The sequence below is a fragment of the Phragmites australis genome, chromosome 17, assembly GCF_958298935.1.
Source record: "Phragmites australis chromosome 17, lpPhrAust1.1, whole genome shotgun sequence".
Taxonomy (NCBI): Eukaryota; Viridiplantae; Streptophyta; class Magnoliopsida; order Poales; family Poaceae; genus Phragmites; species Phragmites australis.
Genome location: NC_084937.1, coordinates 5,884,669 through 5,891,184, shown reverse-complemented (window position 1 = coordinate 5,891,184; position 6,516 = coordinate 5,884,669).

Sequence of the window (6,516 nt, the reverse complement as noted above, 5' to 3'; positions counted from 1 at the left end):
ACAGGAGTTGTTCTTTAAATATAGGGGTTGAAAGGGGATGGATAGGGAGTGTTTAAAGATAAGGAAGCAGATACAGAGTCGGTTGGAGAGCGATTTTGTCCTATAAATCTCAAAATTTAGTTATAGAGAGTCAAATAAAGAGTCTCTGGGAGATTCTCTAAGCGTACAGTCCCTAACTTTAATTTTTACACTAAAATAGAGTATTAAATTTTGTTAGTACAATTAAAAAATGACTTCATGTCACTGTATTTTAGTAACTTTTATAAACATATATTTAGAGCATGTAATTGCCAAAGACTAAGAGTTGGTACAAATTTTCAACCATCTACTTCCGTAGTTGCTTTAGACGAGGTAAAGAACCCAAAGGTTACGGGTGAAGCAGAGAATCTGGTTATATTATGTTTGTAATTTCTTTATTCTCATGAATCTCTGTGTAATATAGGGACATAATTTTCTGCCATTAATAAAACTCCAACCTTATTGAAAAAAGAGCTTGTGAGCTGATTTAAAAGTTAAGTCAATCGGATTTGGTTAGGACACCTGGTTTGTTTCATCTCTTGCACATAAATGCTACGGTTGCAAGGAGTTGGGCATCCAATCAATCAGTGGATCTGATGTTTGCTAGCATGCCAATGCCAATACTCAAGAGGCTCCCGATGGCACGTGCGCTCTCCAGCGCTGTGCACAACACTCGACACACTAGCCAGTAGCCACTGCCCACTAGGGAACGTGCAGACCTGAGCTTTTTTCCACTACACACGGTTTTTTTAACTTTTCTTTAAATGTTTTATTATTTTTTCTAAGCACCGGCACGATACCCTAGAATTGTCTTTTTTTTCAAGGTACTGATATCAAACGACAAATAATTCTTCTTAGATACACTAGAATTGTTCCTTTTTAACTTTTCTTAAAATGTTTTATTATTTTTTCTAAGCACCGACACGATACCCTAGAATTGTCCCTTTTTCAGGGTACTGCTATCAAGCGACAAATAATTATTCTTAGATAGATGTCTATGAGCAATTAACAAGTCCTAGTTCAGAACTCAACAAATAGCTTTTTTGCAATTAACTCAACCAGATAGCTACTGCTACAATATTTTCTCCCGGCCCGACCAGCCATGGCAGCAAGCAATTGTAGCAAAACAGCAGCAAGCTTCTAATCACTACGGTTTAAGATTGTTCAACAGTATCACCATGTATTTAGATGCAATCTCGACAAGTATACAGAGATAATCACATCACTTGCTCCGGTGGCGGAGCTATGAATAAAGCCATCAGTGCTAAGAAATGAAAAACAAAAATATTATTTATTTTTATAATCTCTATTATATAAAACACAAATTTCACTCTTTACGTTGAACATCATCTCTATTTCTATACCCTAATGTATATGAAAATTATTCGCGTTTGCTATTCACTAGACCACCAGAAAAAACACAATCGCGCGGGCCTCACAGTGTGGCACGAATGGCGTGCTCCTGCGCTATGCGGGATTCGCGCGGGCCTCGGCCAGGGTTTCAAAAACCGACGGTTACCGAGAGAAAAATCGTGATAACCAGCCATCTCGGTCCGGCTCTGTCGGAGGATTAACTCCTGTCGCAGGGATCCCGAGAGGCCCCTTTTTAGAGATTCGGCCGGGGGGATGATCCTGAATAAGTTCGTCGGAGAAATAAATGGAATGAATGCAACGGCGGGTGATGGGGGTGATGACCTAGTGCAAAAAGAAGTAAATGCACCGGAATTTAGACAGGTTCGGGCCGCACGGGGGCGTAATACCCTACTCCGGTATGGATGCGATAACTATCCTGAGGAAGTCCCTCAAGGATGTTGCTGGTTACAAGAATATTGGCCTAACTAAGAGCCTGAGGCTCCTTGTTCTTCGGCTGGGACTGTGCCTGGTCTTCTCCGAGAGAGCTCGAGTTCGTATGTGTGTGAGTCCGTTGCCTATTGTCTGTGTTGGTTCCTTGTGTATCCTCTGGCTCTGGATCTATATCTTCGATTCGCCCTCTCCTCTGTGCCGCCGGCCCTTTTAAGTACTCGCCGGCTGCGACATGTCCCGAACGGGAAGGAGAGGGGCACAAGTTCCAAGACGCCATGACTGGGAAAGGCGTCATCATTTTCTTCTGGGTGAAGTGACCGGGGGTGGAAAATGTGTTGCACGTCCGGTCACCTGTCACCATAAACGTCCTGGCAACGGGCGCCGTGGAGAGGGCCCATCGGGCAACCGCAGAGCAACCCGGCGTGCCCGCCCTGTCTTGTTCCTCTGCCACGACAGGGCGGCAGACGGAACGCCTTGATCCTCGCGATGTTATCCCAAGACAAGCCGGATGATACGGGACGGGACCCGTGCAATTAATAGCCCCACGCCTCTCTGCCAAAACATGGTAGGAACTGACGCCGCGGCGGGAGCAGTTGGAGATGTCAGGCCACGCACGCTCATTAAATGCGGCTTCAGACCTCTGACTGGTGGACACCTCATCGGCGGGCCCCTCGGGGGCCTTTCTGGGTCGTCGGGGCACCGAGTGCTCGGGGGGTACTGTTCACCTCCCCGAGCACTCTCTCCCGAGAATGCCTATCCTTGTCCTCGGGGTACCGGGTGCTCGGGGGTACTGTTCACCTCCCCGAGCACTCTCTCCCGAGCACTCGTGCACAAACCTTCGGGGAACCGAGTGCTTGGGGGCCACCACGTGCAGCCCCGAGCACTATCTCCCGAGCACTCTTGTATGGTTCTTCGGGGAACCGAGCGCTCGGGAGCTGCCGCACGCAGCCCCGAGCACTCTCTCTCGAAACTTAGCTCTTCTGATCGTCGGGGGACTAGGGTGCTCGGGAGTGACCTGGCACCTCCCCGAGCACTTTCTTCCCGGTACTTAGACTATGTGGATCATCGGAGAACTAGGGTGCTCGGGAACCACTGACTGTGACCCCGAGCACCTTCTTCCGTGACTTGAGCTTTTCTCATCCTTTAGGAGGGACCTCGTGGAATGGCGTCATGTGGCGGAAGGCTGGCCAGGCCTCGGGACTCAGGGACCCCCGGTTCCTAATACACCGACAGGCTCGGTTTCAGAAATCGAACGGTAACCGTATTTGAATTCAAAAAATAAAAAAAATAAAAAAAATTCAAAAACATTCAATAAAATCTTAAAAAGACTAGACACAATTCTAAGACCTTCTGTGATTTTTTTTAAAATAATGTCATTTTCATCATATTCTATAGAAACGAAGTTTAAAAAAATAAAAAAATTGAAACGTGCGGCTTAATTATTAACTCATGTTAAGAAAAAGTTTAACATGCAAACACATATTTTTTTTAGAAATTATCTTAAGAGGATCTTTAAAATTGGTTTCACTTTATTTAGAGTTTTATTAATTTCTCTATAATTTTTAGAAAATTCACAAGCATAAAGTGAATATGTTAAGAAACAGCACTATAATTAACCTTTTCATGTCTACTATTATTTTTCCTACATAAATCATAGTATAAATAAACTAATAAAAGTGGTTTTACTAATTTTTGATGTGTGATAGGTCAATAATGAATTAATCTAGTCGCAACACATTTACACAATCCTGCATGTTACAATAACTAATTCATAAGTTCATATAATTTTAAAAGACATAGGATCGCGTAAGAAGACTAACAAAATTAATTTCATGATTTTTGGATTAGCAAAGAGTAAACTATGTATTTAACTTGGTTTAACAAATAAATTTTCTCACAGAAAATTTTGAACTTTTTTATGAGTATAAATACTTTTATCATGTAGATCATGTTGCAGGGAAACCAACAAAATTTGTTTCACTTGATTTGAAGCTCAGATAAATTAGTTATTGATTTTACAAGATTGAGATAATTTTTGGATTTTTTGTTGAACGTCACTAAAAAAAATCGAGAAAACCGCTCAATAAATCGAGAAAATCGAAAAGTTATCGATAAAACCGAGCGGTATCGAAATGCAGAAAATTCGAGAAAACCACTCGATAAATCGCAAAAACTGCTCGGTAACCGGTCCTTACCGAGCGGATAAAATCACGATTTTTCTCAAAATTTTAAAAAATTAAATAAATTTTATTCAATTTTTTTTAAATTTTCGTCTAGTTACTGCAGTAACCGTGAATTTTCAATTACCGCCGGAGCTCGTTAAGCGAGCTCCGGTCGGTAAGCAAAACCTTGGCCTCAGCTCGGTAGGCACACAACTTCAACGGAGCTCGACGTGTCGGCACAATCTATGGTGGGACTCCTGTGGAATAAGGAAGGGAAGAAATGAAAAAAAAACATCTCTTGTTGGAAACATATCGGAGCACCTCGTCTTGGAAATGGAAAGGCACCTCTCTTTGAAAGTAATCAACGTCACGTGGGATCGGAAGCAATCCCCGATCCGAAGATTGGATCCACGGGCAAGACTTTATGGCTCTATGTCCAGGAAAAGAATGCCTCATGGAAAAAAAAAGAGAAAAGTAGCGTAGCAAAAAAAAAAATCTCTATTCTCAGTCTAAGTAAGCCCGTGCATTATTTAGATGCCACAATCAGAAGCAATCTTCTTTTGAATGATCCGGTGCAATGATTTCATTTTTAATGGATTAAGCGCGTCCTTTTGTGATCTGGTTTGGACTCGGCAGATTTTTGTGATCTCGTTTGGACCCCAAGATCCATCTACGGTGAGCAAATTGTGAACACACAGTAGTCAATTTTTGCTTCGCAGCTATTGTATACCATCTTGATTTTCAAATTTCTTAAATTTCTAAAAAAAATTAAGATTATTGAATAGCTTCACCAATAGAATATATTTAAAACCTATTTTTTAATCAATCAATCAATATATATTATTATTTCTTATGGATTACATGCTGAGTTTTGTTAGGAGCTAGGTAAATGCATTAGAATTCTTTTTTTTTCTTTCTCTTTGGTGTTTTGAGTGAAAAAGATTTTGAAAAAGTTTTTACAAAACTCAGTAGTGAATAAGTTAAGGATCTTAATGATTGGAATTCAAAATTTTTGAATTATCATCTATTCAATCCTCGATCATATCTAATCCTTTTTTAGTTCAATTTAAATCTTATCCAAATCCTTGTTTAAAGTCAATCTCTTCTCTTTCTCAAATTCTACCCAAATCCAAATTCAAATTCCTTATCTACTCCTGTCGGAGGATGAACTCCTGTCGCAGGGATCCCGAGAGACCCCTTTTTAAAGATTCGGCCGGGGGGATGATCCTGAACGAGCTCGTCGGGGAAATAAATGGGAACGGAAATAAATGCAACGACTGGTGGTGGGGGATGATCGACCTAGTGCAAAAAAGAGATAGATGCACCGGGGTTTAGACAGGTTTGGGCCGCACGGGGGCGTAACACCCTACTCCTGTATGAGTGCAATATCTTTCCTTGAAGGGAATTTTTCAAGGATGTGTCTGGTTACAAGGGTGTGCTGTCTACAGAGAGCTTGAGGCTCCCGTGTTCTAGCTCTGCTCGAGCTTGTTTTTGATGTTCTTCGAGTGCTGCTTTTCTTCCGTATCTTTTGCGTCTGAACCTTTTTTGTTGCGTGTGAATTTTTCCGTGTGTCTTCATGTGTTCTCCATCATTTCCTTTTATACACACGCCGACCTCGACTTATCCTGAATGGGAAAGAGGGGGCGCGAGTGCCAAGGCGCCACGGAGAAAGGCGTCATCATTCCGTCTTGGCGAAGTGACAGGGGCGGTGGAAAAATGCGGCGTGCATCCGACCACCCGCCACTGTGGACGTCCTCCGGCGCCATTGAGAGGGCCCACCGGGCAGCCACAGAGGCGCCCGATGCGCCCACCCTGTCTTGTTCTTCTGTCAGGGCAGGGTGGCAGGCGGAACGCTTCGATCCTGGCAACGTTATCCCGAGGCACCCGGATGATACGGGACAGGATCCGTGCAATTAATGGACCCACGCCACCCCTGCCAAAGCATGGCAGGGTCTGACACTAGGGCGTGGGCAGCTGAGAATGTCAGGATGTCAGGCCGCGCGTGCCTATTAAATGCGGCATTGGACCTTTGACTGGCTGACACCCCGCCGACGGGACCCTTTGGGTCGTCGGGCGATCTTGCGCGAACCTTCGGGGAACCAAGTGCTCGGGGGCTGCCACGTGCAGCCCCGAGCACTCTCTTCCGAGCACTTGGGTAGATCCTTCGGGGAACCGAGTCCTCGGGGGCTGCCACGTGCAGCCCCGAGCACTCTCTCCTGAGCACTTCGGCAGATCCTTCGGGGAACTGAGTCCTCGGGGGCTGCCACGTGTAGCCCCGAGCACTCTCTCCCGAGCACTTCGGTAGGACCTTCGGGGAACCGAGTCCTCGGGGGCTGCCACGTGCAGCCCCGAGCACTCTCTCCCGAGCACTTCGGTAGGACATTCGAGGAACCGAGTCCTCGGGGGCTGCCACGTGCAGCCCCGAGCACTCTCTCCCGAGCACTTGGCTGTTTATATCATGGGGGGACTATGGTACTCGGGGGTGAGTGGGAACCCTTCCGAGCACTTTCTTCCCGGTACTTGGACTCTGCGG